This window comes from Mytilus californianus, unplaced genomic scaffold, assembly GCF_021869535.1.
Source record: "Mytilus californianus isolate M0D057914Y unplaced genomic scaffold, xbMytCali1.0.p SCAF_78, whole genome shotgun sequence".
Classification (NCBI taxonomy): domain Eukaryota; kingdom Metazoa; phylum Mollusca; class Bivalvia; order Mytilida; family Mytilidae; genus Mytilus; species Mytilus californianus.
Genome location: NW_026262732.1, coordinates 418,287 through 438,627, shown reverse-complemented (window position 1 = coordinate 438,627; position 20,341 = coordinate 418,287).

Here is a 20,341-nt window from a genome sequence, read left to right as displayed (position 1 = left end):
AGCTCATATATTTGAATAGAGAAATATGAAAGTATGTAAGATGGTTCAAATTACCAAACAATTTCTTCCATGAAATTCTGCATAAAGTAAACTATACGAAATAAGGAGTCGATGGGCAAACTTCAATGAGACGACAATTTTCCTATTGCGTATATACTTGATTATTGTTAGTTTTTGTTGTTGTTTAAATAATGTCTTATATTGTAATATGCTCAACGTGACCCCATTTAATGGAAATAAAACATCTTCAAACACCTTCTTCTTCTATTCGCAAAACGAAGAAAAAAGACATCTTGAGTTTAACATAGGGCATTCAACAACATTCAAGTATGTTATATTCCTTTTGTTTCATTATAGAGATTATGACAGATCTTTCATCGACATCGAACTTCCCAAATGTCAAAAAGGTATTACTAATGACGGGTACTCCGAACTTAGGAACAGGCACTGGAGATAGTCGTGTCAGTAATGTTCCTTAAACTGAACTGTAAACGGGATGTACGTCGTACTTGCAAATATTTTTTAAATGTTGTAGACAAGTATTAATTTGTATGGCAGCCATATATCCAGAAGAAGAAAACATAGTTTTTACGCAATAGGAACTGTAACATGTAAGATGTGACAGATGAACATTTAGTGGAATAATTGAATATCGCTTGTTTTTCAACAAGTGTCTTTACAACATGCTCTCACTGTATCACCCTGATTGACTTTACAATTTATCTTGTCATCAATTGGGACCATTTAACCGACACTGACAGTATCTTTATTATATATATTATATATATATATACACACTTGAATAAAGTTTCAATTTTACACAATATAAATGTTTTCCGCTGCTCTTTGGTCGGCACGGTTGTTAATTGTCTCTTTGACACATTCCCCGTTTCCATTCTCTATTTTATAAATAGCTGCCTCCTACAATAAGTATATTCATACTAGTTATCTTAGTCTAAGACTGTGACCCAACACGGTAATTGGACGAAATCGTACCGTGTAATCGAACCTTAAGGTGGCTCGACGACGAGGGGGGTCAGTTTTAACGACCTTGACTACCCATGAGGGTCTTGCACGGTCGGGTTAAGGTGATTAACTAATTGATGGTTAACGACCTTGACTGGCTATACAGCCCTCGCACGGTCGGCTCGATGCCCGAAGGTGATTGGTGAGCATTAAATAATTTCTGATGCAAAGTTGGTCAGGAACAGGTAGAAGGCACCATTTTGGTAGGCGGCCGTTTTGGTTTACGTAAGTTGTTTTGGTTTTTAACTATTTTGTTGTTTCTTTTCAGTCTGGACTCCACAACGGCTGCTTCCAGTGTCAGGGTGATCAGCTGGGCAGCCCGCTAACCACGTCGATGTGTTGCTGGTAAATCTTTGACTCTGTAGTAGATGACTGCTACTGCACCTAACTACGATACAGCTTGCCCTCGGACGTCTGGGCAGCATATGACACTCACCCATCTACAATGGGTTTCAGAGTGTCGCTAACGCAAGCTTACTGTATGGTGTTTCATAAACTAGTTTGTCGTTGTTGTTGAACCATCTGAGCAGCGTAACATGTTGTAGTTTACGGATAATCAGGAGCTGATCCAGCACGTCTGTTCAGCTGTAAGGACTGAGACGTGATTGATGATGATTTTTTTTTTCATCTTTATTCTGATGATGATGATGCTGATGGATGGCAATGTAAGGTGATAATGTGATTATGTGATTGATGATGATGGGGATTTTTAACGACCTTGACTGGCTATAAAGCCCTCGCACGGTCGGATTGGGGTGTCTTCCTCCATCTTATATTTTACAATAGCAGATAGATAACAATCGGTCTAGATCTTTAATGAAATATTCAAATTTCGACAATAGTATGTAATTCATGTGTAAGATTTTTATGTTAATATAGAAAATTATGTGTTTTATCATATTTTACGGCTGTATTTTACCAAAAACAAAATGTTTTTGTTTGATTCATTTTTTTCAACTTTGCCATATAAGGGGAGATAACTCAGATATCGTGACTTTTATGATAGAATGTGTTGTGAATACATCTATTTTATTTTGTAGCAAGAAAACCAGTGCGGTGACCCCATTTTTTCTTTTTCTTATCTGAAAGCATATTATTAGAGCTATCTTCTCATTCTTAAAGTTATATTTTGAAAAAAACATGATATGAACTACATTTTGACAAATTATTAAGAAATTCTATGGATTTCAATTTAGACCCCCAATCTACCTTAATGCAATATAGGTACAGAAATAATGCGTATAGTTCAACGGAGAAATCTCAAGGGAAACAAATAGTGACATGCAAAATAAATGACACAGTAAAAGTATGTTGAGAACAAAACTTGTGACATTACGTACAGCAAAAGACATGAATTAAATTTTCTATTGTGAAATTTCCATATTTCCTAAGTAACTGCAAACTGTGGAAAAATCCCAGTTTGTAAGATATTTCAAAGCTTGCTTTCCTACGATTGCTACTTACACTAAAGCTGCTGAAACCATGGTTTGAATGATAAAATTAAAGTCCTTTGTTTGAAAGCTTAATGGACGCCATCATGGTTTCGTAAAAAGTTATTGAATATCTGTGTCACAAAGTACCCTAGATATATGTTCCATATGTCGAATCACAATCCCATGCCCTTTCAGTGTTTATGACATCACCGAATGCGACTTATCATCAGGCTTTTGTTTGTCATGAGCAATACAGGAGGGTAGGAATGCTCTTTACCGTCAGGCGTCAAATGGTCATTTTCGGCGACCGTTAGCGTCAAATTGGTTACAATTTTATCGTGATTTGTCAAAGTGTCCTTATCGTGATTCGTCAGAGGTCTCAAATAATTATCCGTTACCATTATTTTCGTCATAAAGAAAATGTACATTTTATCGTCATGCACCAAAAATTACCGTTAACGTCATTTGGCAAGATTCTTTTACCGTTATTCGTCACGAAGGTACCTCCCATTACGACCCTCATACAGCGGGTGCCAATTGTGGAGCAGGAACTGCTTATCCTTTCGATGTATTAGTGTTCACCTCTGTTTTGGCGGGATTAGTGTTGCTTTATCTTAATTGTTTGTGTAATACTTGTGGACTGTTTTGTTTGCTTTTTTGTCATGATCTAGACCTGGATTTGTCTGTCACTCTTCTTAATAGTTTTTGGTTGACTTCTTGGTATCTTAATTGTTACATATTTCTGCATAACAGATAAACATGATTTAGGTCACACAACATCTATATCCGACTGACACTATTTATATAAACTATCGAAACACTTCACTGTATTTGAAATTATTTCCGCTTCTAATTGATTTGTAAGTTTGTAAGTACATGCCAGAATAAAAGCAATGAGAAAAAAAAATGTTGTTATTAGTGGAAATAAAATATGATAATATTAACGGTACAAATTTTACTACTCCAAATGCGCATTTCGACAGTTAATGTACCTTCAGTAATGCTCGAGGCCAAAATATTTGAAAATCAAAAAACAGTTAATAAGCTAAAGTATAGCAAAATCCGGACAAGGAATACGAGCTTTGCAGAGGAATCTATGAACTTTGATATGTTGACAAAAGTCCCAGATTCACTTATAGTGACATATCACCAAATCTGATAAAGTTTTTTCTAAATATAAACATTGTGTATGAAGCGCGAAAGTAATTCATACAAAAAACGTGCGCACGATTAATGCTTTTACAACCCTATAAATTTGCAATAAGAAACATTCAATCCTTATGATTATATATTTATACTACAACCATGAAATTACGATTTATTCATTTATTTCAAAATTAATTACATTGTTTATGTCTACATTGTTGTGACGTTGCCACGGGAAGCACTTGCTGTCTAGAATATTGCATTTTATTATGAAATGCAATCTAAATTCTAATCCTGGAATGCCTGAGAATGTTCTCGGTCTATCATAAGTACGGATTCTTATGAAACATACATGTAATGTAATTATTTTGCAAAGATGAAACCTCATAGACATATGTATATCTGACATTTTTTCAAATTATATTATGCATCTGAAATATAAGTTTAAACAAAATTGAAATAATAAAAATCAAACGACATAAAAAGTCGACCTAGTATTTCGACTTAAAAGGTATTCGTCCAGGTTGCATGCAAGTCTATTTTTCGGGACATCTTTTACACATTTTCTAGTTGAATGTAGATACAGTTAAGTCTGCCTCATATCTTGAGTAACATACAGAAATTGACAATAAGAGTCGGTTGAAAACACAACTTTATACAACAAACAAGATGATTTCAGCTTCACAATTGTGAGCAACATTCCAGCAGCGAGTATATATTAGGAGTATATATCTCCCTGTTGATACGAGATTCCATAGCTTGAGTTTCATATCATGATGTCCTTGAAAGAGAGTTGCTGCTTACAGGGAAGCTTTTAAACCAAGAGTTCCAAGTGGTAAAGTTAAGATCATCCTTTCCGAAATTTTACGAACGCCAACACAAGTTGTAGAATATCTGTTCCACAAATGACGAAGGATATGTTCCAATTGTCGTAACCAAATCCCGTCCTCTTGTCCTAAAACGTCACCTACCGAATAAGATTTATCCCCGGGATTTTACTTACATGGGCAAGACGACGGGTGCCACATGTGGAGCAGGATATGCATTCCCTTCTGAAACACCTGAGATCACCACCAGTGTTTGGTGGGATTCGTGCTGCTTAGTCGTTAGTTTTATATGTTGTGTTTTATATACTGTTGTTTGTTTGTTTTTTGTTTTGAATAATTTTTCATTATGTCTATTTCGGTTTGTTATTGGGTTCAGTGCAGTTCTGAGCAAAGAATGATTTTTTTGTCTTTTATTAATAAACGCACTGCAGCCGATATATTGGTTGCGGGCGTGAATTGAATAGTAGTGCTAACTACTAGACTGGTGATAGCGTCAGGGGAGGACCCCCCCCCCCCTTTCCTCAAAACGTTTATTCCTGATCAAGTGTTGTGGGCGCTGAAAAATAGTATTACCATTGTTTTATTTGTTAGTTGACTGTTTTCTTCGATACTACCATCTGCATAGGAGCCAATACTTTGAACATGGTCAAATGAAATAATCCTTTTTGACTATACATTTTCTCAGTCTATAATGTTGATATGTTGACATTTGACATAAAAAATATTTTTGTAAAATTATTTATTATTTTTAGTATTGTATATAACAAAATTCAAGTGTTTGATGTCATTGAGTAATATTTCCTATTTCTACATTGATTTCATCATTGAAAACCAATTATATTAACACACATGTATATGAGGAAATACATAAGGAAAGCTATACGCAGCTCTATAAGTCACAAAGATTTATGCTTGGAAAAGAACAGATTGACAAGGTAAATGTTCCATTTTGCAATTTGTTTTCTAAGCATTGGAGTTTTTATCGGAATACTCGAACGACCATTCGACATTGGACATTTACCAATTATGGTCCTATATCAAAAATATGAATACATGTTTAAATTCATCATATCAAAGACCCCAAGAATTCATTTTTTGTTAAAATCAAACAAATTTAATTTTGGACCCTTTGGATCTTAATGTGAACCATTTTGAAAACGGGGCCCAAATCAATAATCTAAATACACGGTTAGATTCGGCATATCCAAAGAACCCCAATAATTCAATTTTTGATGAAATCAAACAAACTTTAATTTTGTTCCCTTTGGACCTTAATGTATACAATTTAAAAACGGAGCCCAAAATCCAAAATCTAAAAAAACGGTTAGATTCAGCATATTAAAGACTTTGAATTAAACCACATTGAAATTGGCCAAGATTAAAGCAATTTATACAAAGTATTAAAAAAGTATTGATATTGGCCCCTTTTCCTTAACGGTAACCATAACCCCCAAAATCAATCCCAACAACCTATATGGAACCTGTTGGTACAATTTCATGAAGATCCATACACTAATAAACAAGTTATTGTCCTGAAACAAGAAACATGCTTGTTTTTGGTCCCTTATTCATAAACAGTGAGGACAGGAACCCCAAAAATTCCTTTTGTGGTATGGAATTCGAAACTTGTGGAACAATTTCATAAAGATATACACCTATATTCAAGTTAATGCCTGGAAACAAAATTTTTGTGGTCGTACAAAAAAACTGAATTAGATAAAAAGATTTTATTTAAATTATTGCAGAGAATGTTTGGCGTATTTATTTGTTTATATTTTTCTATTGAACAAAATGTGACATCAATCCAAAAACAATGAGAAGCAAATGGTGTGCAAAATGCCTAAATTTAGAAAATGCCTGTAACATATATATTCATATATATTATTATATATTCATAATATTATAAAACGTTACAGTACAGTTATGTTTTTCAGACATGAATACATTTATGTTGAAGTCTCAACTACTACTACTCATCATGCAGATTTTAGGTACTGTATACATTCTTATATATTCGTGTTATCGAAGTTGTTGATGATGTTAATGTCGTAAGACAGAAAATTATTTTTTGTCGACATGCATTACATTTTTTTCATGATTAAATCATCTCGTGCATTGCACTTTTAGGGAGAATGAATTCTAACGTTCCCTCTGAATGTGAGGTTATGCTTATCTTGGACTTCAATCGTTTAAGACTATGCGCAAGCTCGCCTTTTAATGTGAGATTATGTTTATCTTGGAAAACCAAATGATGAACCTAAATTGTTTCATTAAGACCATGTGCTAGTATTGTCCTCAAAGCGCTTTGCAGACAAATATTTCGAAAACTTCATTATAAAGATAAATCAAACTCAGTTGTCTGCACACAAGGAATAACGTCGGTTTTGGCGGATCCCCAACAGAGTCAAATATTTACAGTTTCGTATGATAAGGAAATGCTAGTTTCTGTACATATGTAATCGATTATGCCATCAGATTTACAGCTTCGTCAATTTTGTGCGTTGTATGCATTTTTTAAGTTGACCATGGCCAACAAATAGTTGAAATTGAGACTTTCAAATTGACAAGATTAGCCAGGACCCCAGGCTAGGTTTTTATTGACTACTCCCTTTTTTATTTACCACAAAGTTCAGTATTTTTGTAAATACTTTTTTTTAAATCACAGTAGAGGTCATTCCTAACAGGTTATGTACGGAGAGCGTATACGCGTATTAAATATTTAATCACGTTGTTTAGGTCAGATAGATTGTGGCTGTTCATCAGTTCATTAAGTTTCAACGAATTTGGTTGGTTTCTATATTTTCTTGTTTATAACTGCTTACAGTCATCATAAGATATAGTACATGTACAATATAATGGAGTTTATTACCTATGTCTCAGGAGATGAAAACTAAACATTTTTCTATTGCCAATATTTGGTCATCTACCATTCTCAATAGGCAATATTTGATTTCGCATTTTAACTCTACACCAATCAATAAAGTTCAAATAAAATTCAAATTGATTTCACGGTATTTTTTATACATAAGATAATTGAGTGCTTTTTGTGGTTCTTTACAGAAGTGTGTATGTCTAAAATAAACTATATTTATAGTTTGGCCATAGTATATATAGCAATATTTCTGTGTATCCCGCACACATTCCAAACCACGACTATGCCGAAGTATGCCAGGATTTTACATATATCATTTCTAGATTAAGATAATGAGTTCTTTAAAAAATAAAATTACCGGAAGTATTTCTTGTTTTTCGGATAACATTTATCTCGATTAATTAATAATACAAAGTTATATATTGATTTCCAAAGGATATCTGCTCGATTCTCTATAAATTATGAATTAAATCGAGTGTATATTGATCTACATTTAACAAATATAAAGATCTTGAATTGGACACATAGTTCTGGTGAAAACATTTGTTTTTTGTCTAGTAATCAAATGCGTTCCGATACTGTTGGAATGAAACCAGAAAATATTAATATCTAGGATAAGTTTTGGTATCGGGTAGTTTTAAAATTCAAATATGGTAAATGGTTTGCAGTAATGGCTCTTAGACCTATGTCATTTCGGATAAGTACATAGAAACCATATATACACGGAATAACGAGACCACGAACAACAGCAGTTACATAAACAAATTTTGCAATTCGAACTTGGTTAAATGTCCTAGTAAAAGATTTATGGACCATGCATCTTTTGTTTACAAAAGTACAAAGTAATTTGTACTGTTCTAGCTATATTTGACCGGTTTTAAAATCTTACTAGTTTTAAAGGCATTGACTCTATGGTCATACCATTATGTAGATAGATTGATTGATTGGTTTTTGCTTTACGCCACCTAGATAGATAATTGACAAATACTTTAAAAAATATACTATTTCTAGAATATTAATTTCTTTATTTTTTTCTGTTTTTTTTTTCTTTCTTCCTCATAGTTTTTAATATTCTTATATTTCTTTATTGGAAGTTATCGATATTATGATTGAGTAATCTATATATTTCAGCATTCAAATTATCAACAAGCACTAACTCCATATTTTCTATATATTATTAATGTCATGCCGGTACTTTTTGTATCTAACTAGAATATGTAAATTTGATAGATTAAAAAAAAGATATGATGCACTTTGTGGGGAATTTGTCAAAACGTCTTAAAAGTTTCAAAGATGATTTACTTGCCATCAAAAGAGTGCATACATAGTGTTTGCTTAACATGAAACTACAAATTTTAAAAACTTATCGGCTTATCAGTTTAACATATTTATTGACAGGAACTAGGTGCGATAAAATTTTAGAGAACACAACACTTTTCGTAGACAAAGGTGACACAGTTGTCTTAAATTGCACACGTTTTTGTGCAAATGGAATTACTTGGGAAGGTCCAGACGGGTCAACAGTTATGCCAAATGAAACTGTACCAATAGCTTACTCAGATGGTCTACATATCCATCCCAACTTAACAATACCAAATATCGCTATATATGGTAATTTCACTAGAGGAACATGTCATCTGCAAATAAAAAACTTTTCGACAGCCAACGATGGTATTTACCAGTGTATTTATTTCCTGTCTGATAGTTTAAATATTCGAAGATACAACGTATTCAGTAATAGTAAGTTAGATACAATAGTTTATTGCTGACCTCAATCTGCAAACTGCCTGTTTAAATTTTTAATAAATTTCTTCAAGTACCTTCAATACCAAACGTTTTTGACACGATCTAACGTCAACATTGTCCTACGGAGTTTTAAATTTGATAAATATGGTCTGTGTAAGTAACATTTTCCCCTTTAAAACATTACAGATAGTTTTTGCTGTTCTTTATCATAAATAATACGAAAAATTATTCATTAATCCGTTATGTCATTAAGTAAACCCATTTGTAGTTATATGTTTCAATAATTAAATTAAGGTGGCAGTATTTTACCGATGTTCAAATCACGTAAATCGAATGGGAAGAGACAAGCCAAGGTAACAATCACAAACCGAGGGAATCACCTGAACTTATTGAACTCATAAAGGAGTTAAACACGTGCATCGACAGAGTAAGCTTCTCCTGCTATGAATCTATATCACCCATGTGAATTCAGACTCAGTGAAAATGTCACAACCGGAATAAGACACAATCGTGTAAAACACGCAACAAACAACTATTAATAGAGTTTAATCGATTTGATCTGTATTGAAAAATATGCATTTGTAAAAACTAGAATGAAGATACAAAGGGGGCATGCGAAAATTATTAGTCCAATAAGAAAGGACAACATTCTGACCAAAAACGAAAACGACGAAAGGACAAATAACAATTACAAAAAACTTAGCATAGAAAAAAATAAAGACTTATAGGTACATATAGTAACAATTAACATGCGTTTTAATTTCAAACAGATTAGTCTGACGGATTTTAAACTTTCATTGAAGTGCAATGTCATTTATTTTTTTAAGGACCGCCGACCAATTTGAAAATAGTAAACGTTTCAGAGAATAATATAATATATGGAAAAGAGGGAGTTCGAATGGAAATAAAATGTACTGTGAAAACTGGTATACCAGCAGCAAACTTGATTTGGAGAAAAGAGGATTTGACTGTTTCAAATGATAGCAGAGGAAGTATTCTGTATAAAATTACTCTAACTAGATTCGATCATAAGCAAAACATGACATGTTATGCCATTAGTGATTTGTTGACAGCTCCACTGTCTCAGACAATATACTTAGATATACAATGTAAGTCAATACATACGACCCCTGATGTTCAGACCATATAAACATGTAGATTTCCAATGAACATAATATTCTTTAAGAAGGAGATATGTACGCATGTTTATTTGTTGCCGTCTCTTTTTAGCTACTCTATACATTGTCTTTTATATATAGGTATAATACGGATTTCAGTGCATAGAAAGAGTAAACTTCATCAAGTATGCTCGGGACAAAATGTTTGGAAAGTTAAATACTCGAGACAATATGTATGGAAAGATAACTACATTATATAAACGCATGATTCCTACGCACTGTTGTTTGCAACTCAAAATATGGATTCCTTATAGACCAGCTGTGTCATGCTATTATAGAAATTTAAAAAGCCATGACAGATTTAAAACCTTATGTTAATAAGGTTTAACGTAAACAAAAACAGCATGGAGACATGTTTATTTTCGTTCAACTCAGTGGTAGAAGATACCGATGCGTTATAAGTAGGGATGACAACGAGTACTCGAGTACCAAAATAATACTCGACTAATCGGTTTTCTGTTAGAATATGTTGTTGCCTTCTTAAAGGAAAAATATTTTTATTAAGCGCGCCTCCCGGAAAATTAAATATTTATCAAAATTAAAATACGTTTCGAATGTTTGCGTTTAATTGTCATTTAACATTTCCTGGAACAGAGGTAGGCTATGCAAAAGAACACTTTTCCAAGGTCTACATTTTAGCTAATCTTGTCTTAGTCATTCTACCACCTCTGTAACGCCAGAGCAATTTTTATTTATTATTTGATTTTCATCAGCAGAACTGTTAGTTACGTTACAAAGTTGATAAATCGACTCGTCCCAGAAAAAGTTGTCAAGATAATATATCTAAATCAGAACAAATTCGTTGCACCCTTTGTCGACCCTCAGAAAATGGTTAAAGTTCTGATCATCACTCCTTTGTTGATCATTTGATGTGTTTCTTTACGATTCCCAAATATTGTTGTTTGAGTAATCAATTTTCTATAGATATTTATTAATTAATTGATTAGATTTTTGCCAGTTGACATAATTAGTACATGTAGTAAATGAGCTATTAATTATGGTATACAATTCCTGGGACTATCATCTAGTCCTAGGTAATAATGTTGTGGGTTTTACGTCCATAAGACAACTCCCCACAATCCGTAAATTGGGTATAATTTTGAATGAATGAATGGATGCATCTTTATTCTCACAAACCAAATACATAATTACAGAGAAGATAATATATTACATTGATAACAAATATTAATAATATAGCACATGTGAAATACAGATGACTGTTATATAATATTATAATATACATTTGGACAAAAGATAAAAAAAAAAAAAATTACTAGTAGTTCAGTTGTTTTTAACCAAGAGGATAGACTTTCACAGAAATATATTTAATAAATCTACCAAGTTTCTTAAGCTCAACACAATTTCGGGTTGAACATACTTGTTTGAATATAATCATTTATATTATTATTACAATATTGTGGTAAGTATTTGCTTCTTTCATCTTTGTGTTTCCATTTTGTAGATGCTTTTCCGAGCGAGTACTCGAGTATCGCTCGGTAAATCCAACGAGCACTCGATTAGTAAATCTTCACCGAATTGACATCCCTAGTTATAAGGTGATAAAGAAATCGGAATACAGAAGCTGTCAAACATATATTTTGATTTATGAATGTAGGCTTTGTAACATCATTAAGATAGAGAGAACTGAATGTTGTATTTTTCTTCGTAATTTATCCTTTCGACATTATTTTCTGTGTTCTTGGCTTCTGCTTCAGCTGTATAAAACAACCGATGATATAACTATAAAAGTAATGAGATGTCGAATTAGAATAATCTTAAGTCTTCACATCGAGAAATCCATCCCGCTTTTTATAAGAAACTTATTCATACTTGAATACCTAAAAGGTTGATTATCATTTATTATTTAAAATAGATAGACCTTACTTGACGATTATTCGAAGCAAAAACGGATCAATAATTGAAGGTGAATCTGTGGAATTGTGCTGTCTTTCAAACAGTAATCCACCCGTACATTACATAGCATGGTATCAAAACATGTATGAAGTTTTTTCTTGGAGACAAAATGGTACATCTAAATTTGATGGACTCAATAAAGATTTCTGCCTCCCGATTTCTACAGTATATAGAAGTCATACTGGAATTTACACATGTTTTGCAGAAAATAACATTGCAAAATCGACTTCCTCAATTGGCGTCACTGTTTTATGTGAGTAATTTATGTAGTCTTATCTTTTTAAACACATATTTTCTCAGTTGAACTACATTGTTAGGGTTTAAAATTTGAAGCCAACTGCGAACGCTATTTCAACTTATATTCAATAATTGTTAAGATTGGTGGAAGATTTGAATAAATAATTAATTTTTCTAGAATTTCTTATATTGAATATCAGCCTGCGTTCTATCTACACAACCTGAAAAGTCATAACTTCAAATATATTTATACTTTTCTATATTGGTCTATTTATCACTTTTAAAAATACAAATATTACATCAGTTTGATGTTCTACGTGCCTGGAAAATAGCAGTGGAAGTGTATATGATTAATAGATAAGTACACGACCCTATTTTCATCCGCCCGGTTATCATTTTTTGGCCAACTTCAAATGCCTTGGCGAAAATAGGACTCTCTGCATGATGACCAGTTCGATATCGAAAAAGTCCATGTATTTTTCTGATTTGAATAAGGTACACTTGAAGATATATAAATTTAAATAAAATGAATAAAGGAGTTTTAAATTGCTTGTTCTTGAATCATAACATGAACAATTGCATTGCATACAAATAGCATTACGTTTGGACGAGTTTGTTTTAAAGACGCAAAATACACATCAAAGGTACATGATTTATTAGTTTGAATATCAGACGCTCGTTTCGTACTTAAGACTCATCAGAAACATTAGAATAAAAGCAACAATAACGAAGTTAATTTATGTCTGACATTTATTTGACATTTTATAGATGCACCAGATGTTAAAGTAACCTACATAAATTCAGAGCAAAGCATAACTCTTCATTGCATTCCCGACGGAAATCCAGACAATTACACATTTTATGATTGGGAACACAGATCAGAATTCAATGAACACATTCGTCGTATCCATGGAACACCGGAAGGTCAACTTATTATAAAAAAATCTCAGATCAGGAAAGCAAATGAGGACGACGGTATTTACGTGTGTACTGTATCTAATGGTATCTCTAATCTAAAAGAGAATTTTACTCAAGAAGGTCAAATTTGCATTGAATCAAGTGGTAAGAGTGATGTGAATGAAAATTAAAAGCACGAAAACAACCATATTTAAGAGTAGCATAAGTGATTTTACATTTTTGTCTCGCCTCGACGGAGTCAAAAAGCGAGACATAGGTATGCTGTTTCCGGCGTCGGCGGCGGCGGCGGCCGGCGTCAACAATGTATTAGTTTGTGATAAGGTCTAATTCATGGTGAACCACTAGTGGTAGGTCAATGATATTTGGTATGCAGTTCTATTAGCATTGGCACATCTCATTACTATGGAGATTATTTGGATACGCCCCCTCAGTCAAGGTCTATTGACTTTGAAACTTTGCTTAGTTTACATGTATTAGTTTGTGATTTGGTCAGTTTATGGGGAACCACTTGTGGTAGGTCAATGATATTTGGTATGCAGTTGTATAAACATTGGCATATCTCATTTCCATGGAGATTATTTGGCCTCGCCCCCTCATTCATGGTCTATTGACTTTGAAACTTTTGCCTAGTTTTCATGTATTAGTTTGTGATTAGGTCAGTTTAAGGGGAACAGTTAGTGGTAGGTCAATGATAATTGGTATGCAGTTGTAAAAGCATTAGCACATCTCATTTCCATCGAGAATATTTGGCTCCGCCCCCTTAGTCATGTTCTTTTGACTTTGAAAATTTTGCTTAGTTTACATGTATTAGTTTGTGATTAGGTTAGTTCAAGGGGAACCATTAGTGGTAGGCCAATGTTAATTGGTATTCAGTTGTGTAAGCATTAGCACATCTCATTTCCATGGAGAATATTTGGCCCCATCCCCTCAGTCATGGTCTATTGACTTTGAAACTTTTGCTTACTTTATGGCATGTATTAGTTTGTGATTAGATCAGTTTAAGATGAAATGCTAATGTTAAGTCAATGATATTTGGTATGCAGTTGTATTAGCATTGGCACATAGCATGTTGTAATACTAGGTGTGAACCATGTTAAAGTATAAATGTATGCTTTTCAAACTCAAATATTACCTATATAATCAAGTTTTAGATAACTTTTTTTTCCACGATATTTTATTACAATATATGATACATGAAATATATTTATACACGTGTCAAATCAGGACAAGTTAACAAGTTAATGGTTAATAAAATCTTTGCAATGTTGATCTAAAATAGTAATGCATAAGCATTATGATAGTATGCGAATTGCAGAGTGCCAGTGTCAAAGAATAAAATCAGAATATGCACAAAAGAGACCTCTTTTAATCATACATTGTAACATGATAAATCGAAGTAAGGTATAGTTACTTCAGAGGGTAAGTTAAAGAAAGTAACATCTGGAGACCGACTCGATAAGTCGAGTCCTGATTCTAAATGTAATTCGTATCGTTATTTGAATTTGCAATGTTTAATAGAGATATGACAAACAGGAAGAGACGCGATTGGTAAGTTCTCGATCTTGGCATTACAGAATAGAACTCAGAACACTGAACTCGGCTTCAAACAACTACACAAATATAATCAGAGAGACCAACGAAAATATTTACATTTTAAATAAAAAATGCTGAGCAATAATTAAATCATGGACATTAGGACATGCCAATATAATAATATTATGTTAAGAAGAGGCCGACATCTTTGCAAATACAGTAGCAAAGGAATTTAAGAAATACCATCATTACCTTACAGAAAGTTAAAAAGCAGTCATAGCGTGCTTCGAGAAAATAACAGGGTAGATACATTATTTGTTCAAATAAAAAGTAAACACTGAACTATCACATGAAACAAACATGTAAGCCTAGACCGTATTATGTGTTCGAGTTAATTCTGTAATTCATTTTCACCAGATGGAACATATTCATATATTTTGTATAGGCACAGTAAAATATAAGACGACAGCTGTAAATGAATTTGATTTCATTAATATTGTTGATACGTTTGTGTAACGCGCAGTTTATACTTCGTTTATGGTGTCCTGGTGTACTGTCGTAAATTCATGGGAGATGTCCGTTGCTATTCTGTGGTTTACAAGTCGTAATGTACTATTATATTATTTATTTATGTATTTCTCTGTCCTGAGTGTTCTTGCGTTTATTTGTACTGTATTCCTGTCACGTAATGTTGTCATTTTAGCGGTATTTTCACATTGCCATATAAGCGGGAGGTTTGGCTAGCCATAAAACCAGGTTCAACCCACTATGTTTTCTTAAAATGTCCTGTACCAAGTCAGGAATATGGCAGTTGTTATCAAATAGTCCGTTTCTATGTATGTTGGCGTTTGTTTTTGTTGCAGTTCAGTGTTTCTGTTGTTCCGTTGTTTTCCTCTTATAGTTGATGTGTTTCCTTCGGTTTTAGTTTGTAACCCGGATATGTTTTCGCTTAATCGATTGATGACTATTGAACAGCGGTATAGTAATGTGCATTTATGTATGGTACATAAGAAATAAAAAAAACAGGTTTTAACTTTTTAGGACAGAGTTTGGACATATGGGAAATTTCATAATGATGATGCCACTAATATTATTGAATCAAAAACTACTCCAGCAAAGTTAAAATGATGATATTGTCACATCAAAAAGTTTTCGATCTTCGTTATTTTTTTATTTATTGTTTGATTGTCCAGAGTTTCAGTCCTTAACTAAATAATGACATTTTAGCTATAGAATAAATCGCAGATGTCAACACACTTGCATTATCACATTATATTGGCATTTTCTTATTTGGGTTGGATGTTTGCATAGCAGGAGTTTGGGTTTTGTTACTGTCAGAAAAAAGTATACTCAACATACATAGATACAAAAAGAAAACCGAATTGAATGTTTCAATGTATAAAATAGTTAAATTTAGATTGAGGTCATTAAGTTTCGTGTGAATAATCAGATTAACATGGAAAAACATGTTTTGTCTATTCCAGCATCACCAGTTTTTGTTGCAGACAATAAACCAGTTCAAATTGGACAATATGGAAAAATAATAAAATTAACCATAACAGTTTATGATAAGCTCTATAATAGCAATGTTTTGATTAAAAAGAATGGTACGACTGTTATGGTTAAGTCGACAATAGAAAATATAACAACACATGATACATTTTATGGAGCAAAAATAAGAGTTTCTGGAATGCAATATACTTTTCACCTGCATTTGACATCAACAAACAATTTCACGACCTACATGATGGAAGCATGCAACGATGTAGGATGTAATCATTTTTACGTACACGTACAATCTGCAAGTAAGTTAATCAAAATCTTGAATGAATATTTAAAAAAAATAGATGTTTATTTTTTTTTTACACATAATACAAACATATTTGATTACTGCCAATTTGTTAACCTATAAAGAAGAATATAATTCAAGGAAACAAATTTTCATGCGAATTCGTATATTTTGTAACGAAATGCACGGACAAAACAATACGAAAGGCAATTTATTTCAAAGTGCTTTCACAGATGAACATAGTCAAGAATGCTCACTCTCAAATAATGGTTTGCACGCCACAGAATCACAACACTTACCAAAAAATTTTAAAAAAATCTACCAATTGCCAGAAGAGAGTTAATACTTTCTTTTAAATAGCAAACATTATTTCTACTACACTACGATACAATAAACCAAGAAATAACAAAGACAGTGTTAAAATAAAAACAGGATAAGAAATACCATTGATAGTTCATTGTTTGATTACAGATCAATATTGTAATTGTATTTTCCGCAGTTTGTTCCAAACGTTAACTGGAATACTTTTTGTTGTTTGTGAGAAATTCAAGTAAGATTGGTTTTAACCAGCAATGGAAAGGTAAACCTCAACAAGTCATTACCTGAGAATAGAAAACACAATTATGTTGACTTAATATTAGTTTGAATTTGGAATTTGTTTAAACGCGTCACAGGGTTTTGAAAGATAGGACGGATAAATACAAAATTTCAATATGTTTTTTTTTATACCATTTTAATTCAGGAGGATAGAAAATCCGTTTCTATAAGATTTAAACCGATTATCAACACTACTGTAGAGACGTGTCGTTTATATCTTACTAGTAAAGTTAAACTTTTTTGTTAGATTTCTTCCAGAACTATTTTTCTTTCCTTTATTACAATCAATTTTATTTGTTTAAAAAAGCTGTTTCTAACGACTGCTCACGAAACTATTTCATTATATTGTTTTCTGTTACAAATTATATTTACAGGTTGTCCGGAACCGCCATCAAATGTTTCAGTTAAAGCAACAGGACATATAGTAACCGTGTCATGGATCCCAGGTTTCAATGGAGGTTTTGTTCAAGAGTTTTTCTTAGAATTTGGAATAGACTTCAATTTGAACTTTACAATAAGAGTACCTGAAACGGATACAAAAGAGGAAAACATGAACCACAGTTTAGATAACCTGTCTCCAAATACAGCATATTTCATCTGCATATTTTCTAGAAACAAGATAGGAGATAGTAATAAAACAGATTCCGTTGCTTTCGTGACATCACGTAAGTGTCTCTCAAATATTTTTCTTTCTTATATCCTGGACACCAGCTTAACCACAAATACGTTCTATTGTATAACGTGGCATACTCTTTAAAAAGCAATTGTTTTACAAAGCATTTAGATTTAGATTGCAAAAATACATAAGTTGAGGAAGAAAATTACCTGTGGGCGTCTTTGTAGTACGTACTGCATCAATTAACATCTAAGAACATATTCCCAATGAATTTAATTTACTTTTATTAACCTATAACTCCTTGCTTTTCCATTTTCTATAAATTCTTGGCTTTCAAAGTGATTAGTTTGAGCGTTCATGAAAAGTTTTTTTGGCGCACCAAATGTGTACAGTTTTATTTTCATTTTTGGCACTGGAACCCAAGGGTATAATCAGCTCAGTACTGAGTGCATAAGTTCTGAAATGATTATCAACATACCTTTGTTTTTAATTCGCCGTTGATAAACTATGAAATTAGTTACGTTGCAACCCCCTCAAGCAAAGTTGACCGTAGATAGATTCGGTTATTCTTTTTATGTCTAATTTGGCCATATAGTGCCAATGCATATTTTTTTTTAACTGTGACAGATTTGGGTTACATCTCTCCCAACGAAGAAACAACATGAAAAGGTCTTCGGAGTATGAAATTTATAAATTGTTATTTTCATTTTTTTTTTATATCTTATCATTTCATTCATCCAGAGGTATCACAAAACGATTCTACTTTGCATAGAAAACTAATTTCACTACCAGTTGTTACCACGATTGGACTGTGTTTAACCATTGGAATTGGAATTTTTCTGTACATGAAACAGAAAGGTAAATAGTATATGTTAGTTAAACCTTACATTGTATTTTAAAAGCGATATTAATATTTTACATTTATATGAGTCTATCAATGAATGTTAACGTTTTTAAATTTACGAAACTGCTGATATTCGAAATGAACACATCAACGAAATAAGGCCACCTGCTTTAAAACTATGGTCATGATGGTAATTTTTTGGACAAAAAAATGCAGTAATTAATTGTATATAAAATAAATATCATCCAGAGATGAGCGTTCATGACATAATAAAGCGATCAAAAACGGATGAAAGCAATACCTCATCTCTCTTTTTTAACTTGACAGTTATTGTTTTGCTGATAGGACATCAATTATAATCTAAAGGCATACATGTATACCAATAAAAAAGGGTGAAGATACCTAGAGGACAACAAAAAATCATCATTCTAAAAAAAAAAACCGAAAAAAAAAAAAAGACAACACCTACCCAAATAGAAAATCGACGACATGATTAACAACAATAACAAAACGCAGCATTAAAAACCAAAGATCAATTAACACGAACCCAAATCAAAACCGGGGTGAATTAAGGTTTGGCGGAAGGGTAAGCACTTCAATTAAAATCAACCATTGTGGTATTCATTGCAAGAAAAAATACAGAGATAAGGTGCCTTCAGGTATGTCACAATCGCAAAAGGACGACGGGATTGTGGTTATGAAAAATGGAACATATCATTGTCACTGCAATATCGTATTAACTCGGAGATATAAACTCCATATGCAAGAGCTGATGGAGATATCTTGCCACAAAGAAATGGAAAGTTTATAATGTCAAAACTGACATCACCTCTTTTTTAAAGTTCACTATTTGGAAGCTAAAATCATCTCTTTTGTCATAAAGTCAAGTTTTCAACCGACCCTCATTTTCAATTTTAGATGTATATCCAGATATGAAACAGACCGTGTATCCGTAATGCCCTTTATTTAAAGATCGTTTAGAAAAAATGCATAAAAGAATGAAAGAAAATAGCCACCAAACTTTGAGTTATTCACATTTAAAGCGAAACATCAGGTAAAATGTAAATGGGAGCTTCATTACATTTTACCGAGAGGCTTTTAAATGAAGTTTGCATTTGAAAATAAGAAAATAAGTTAGCAACTTCTATCGGAGGTGAACAGTTGGTTTTTATAAGAATGGCGATTGTCTGTCAAAATACAATTCCTCCGACTGTTGATAACATGGTGTCAATTGAACAATAAAAAAAGAGGCTACCTACGGGTTTTTGGTTTGGTTTGTGTTGCTCCTTATTGTTTCTCTGTGAAGTGTTTTTGTAAATTCTGTTTCTTCGTTTTTCTTTTTGAACATGTTACTGTCTATTTTTCTTCCATTTTTCTGTTCTACCACCTATTTCGACAAGATCAATAAATATAAACGTTTTACAGCGATAATTTTTACCAGTAAAATATCTATGTTCAAGTACCTGCTTGAAATGTGATCCGCTAATCCGAAATAATAGTAACTATACGTTTTTGAATTCATGAAACAAAATGGTATATTATACAATTAAAATGAAATTTTTTCTTGATAATTTTTTTTTTTTACAGCAAAAAAATCATTTGGAACAAATATAAGGTATGATGTAATTGAAAAGATTTTGCATTTCTGTCATATGAGAATGGAGT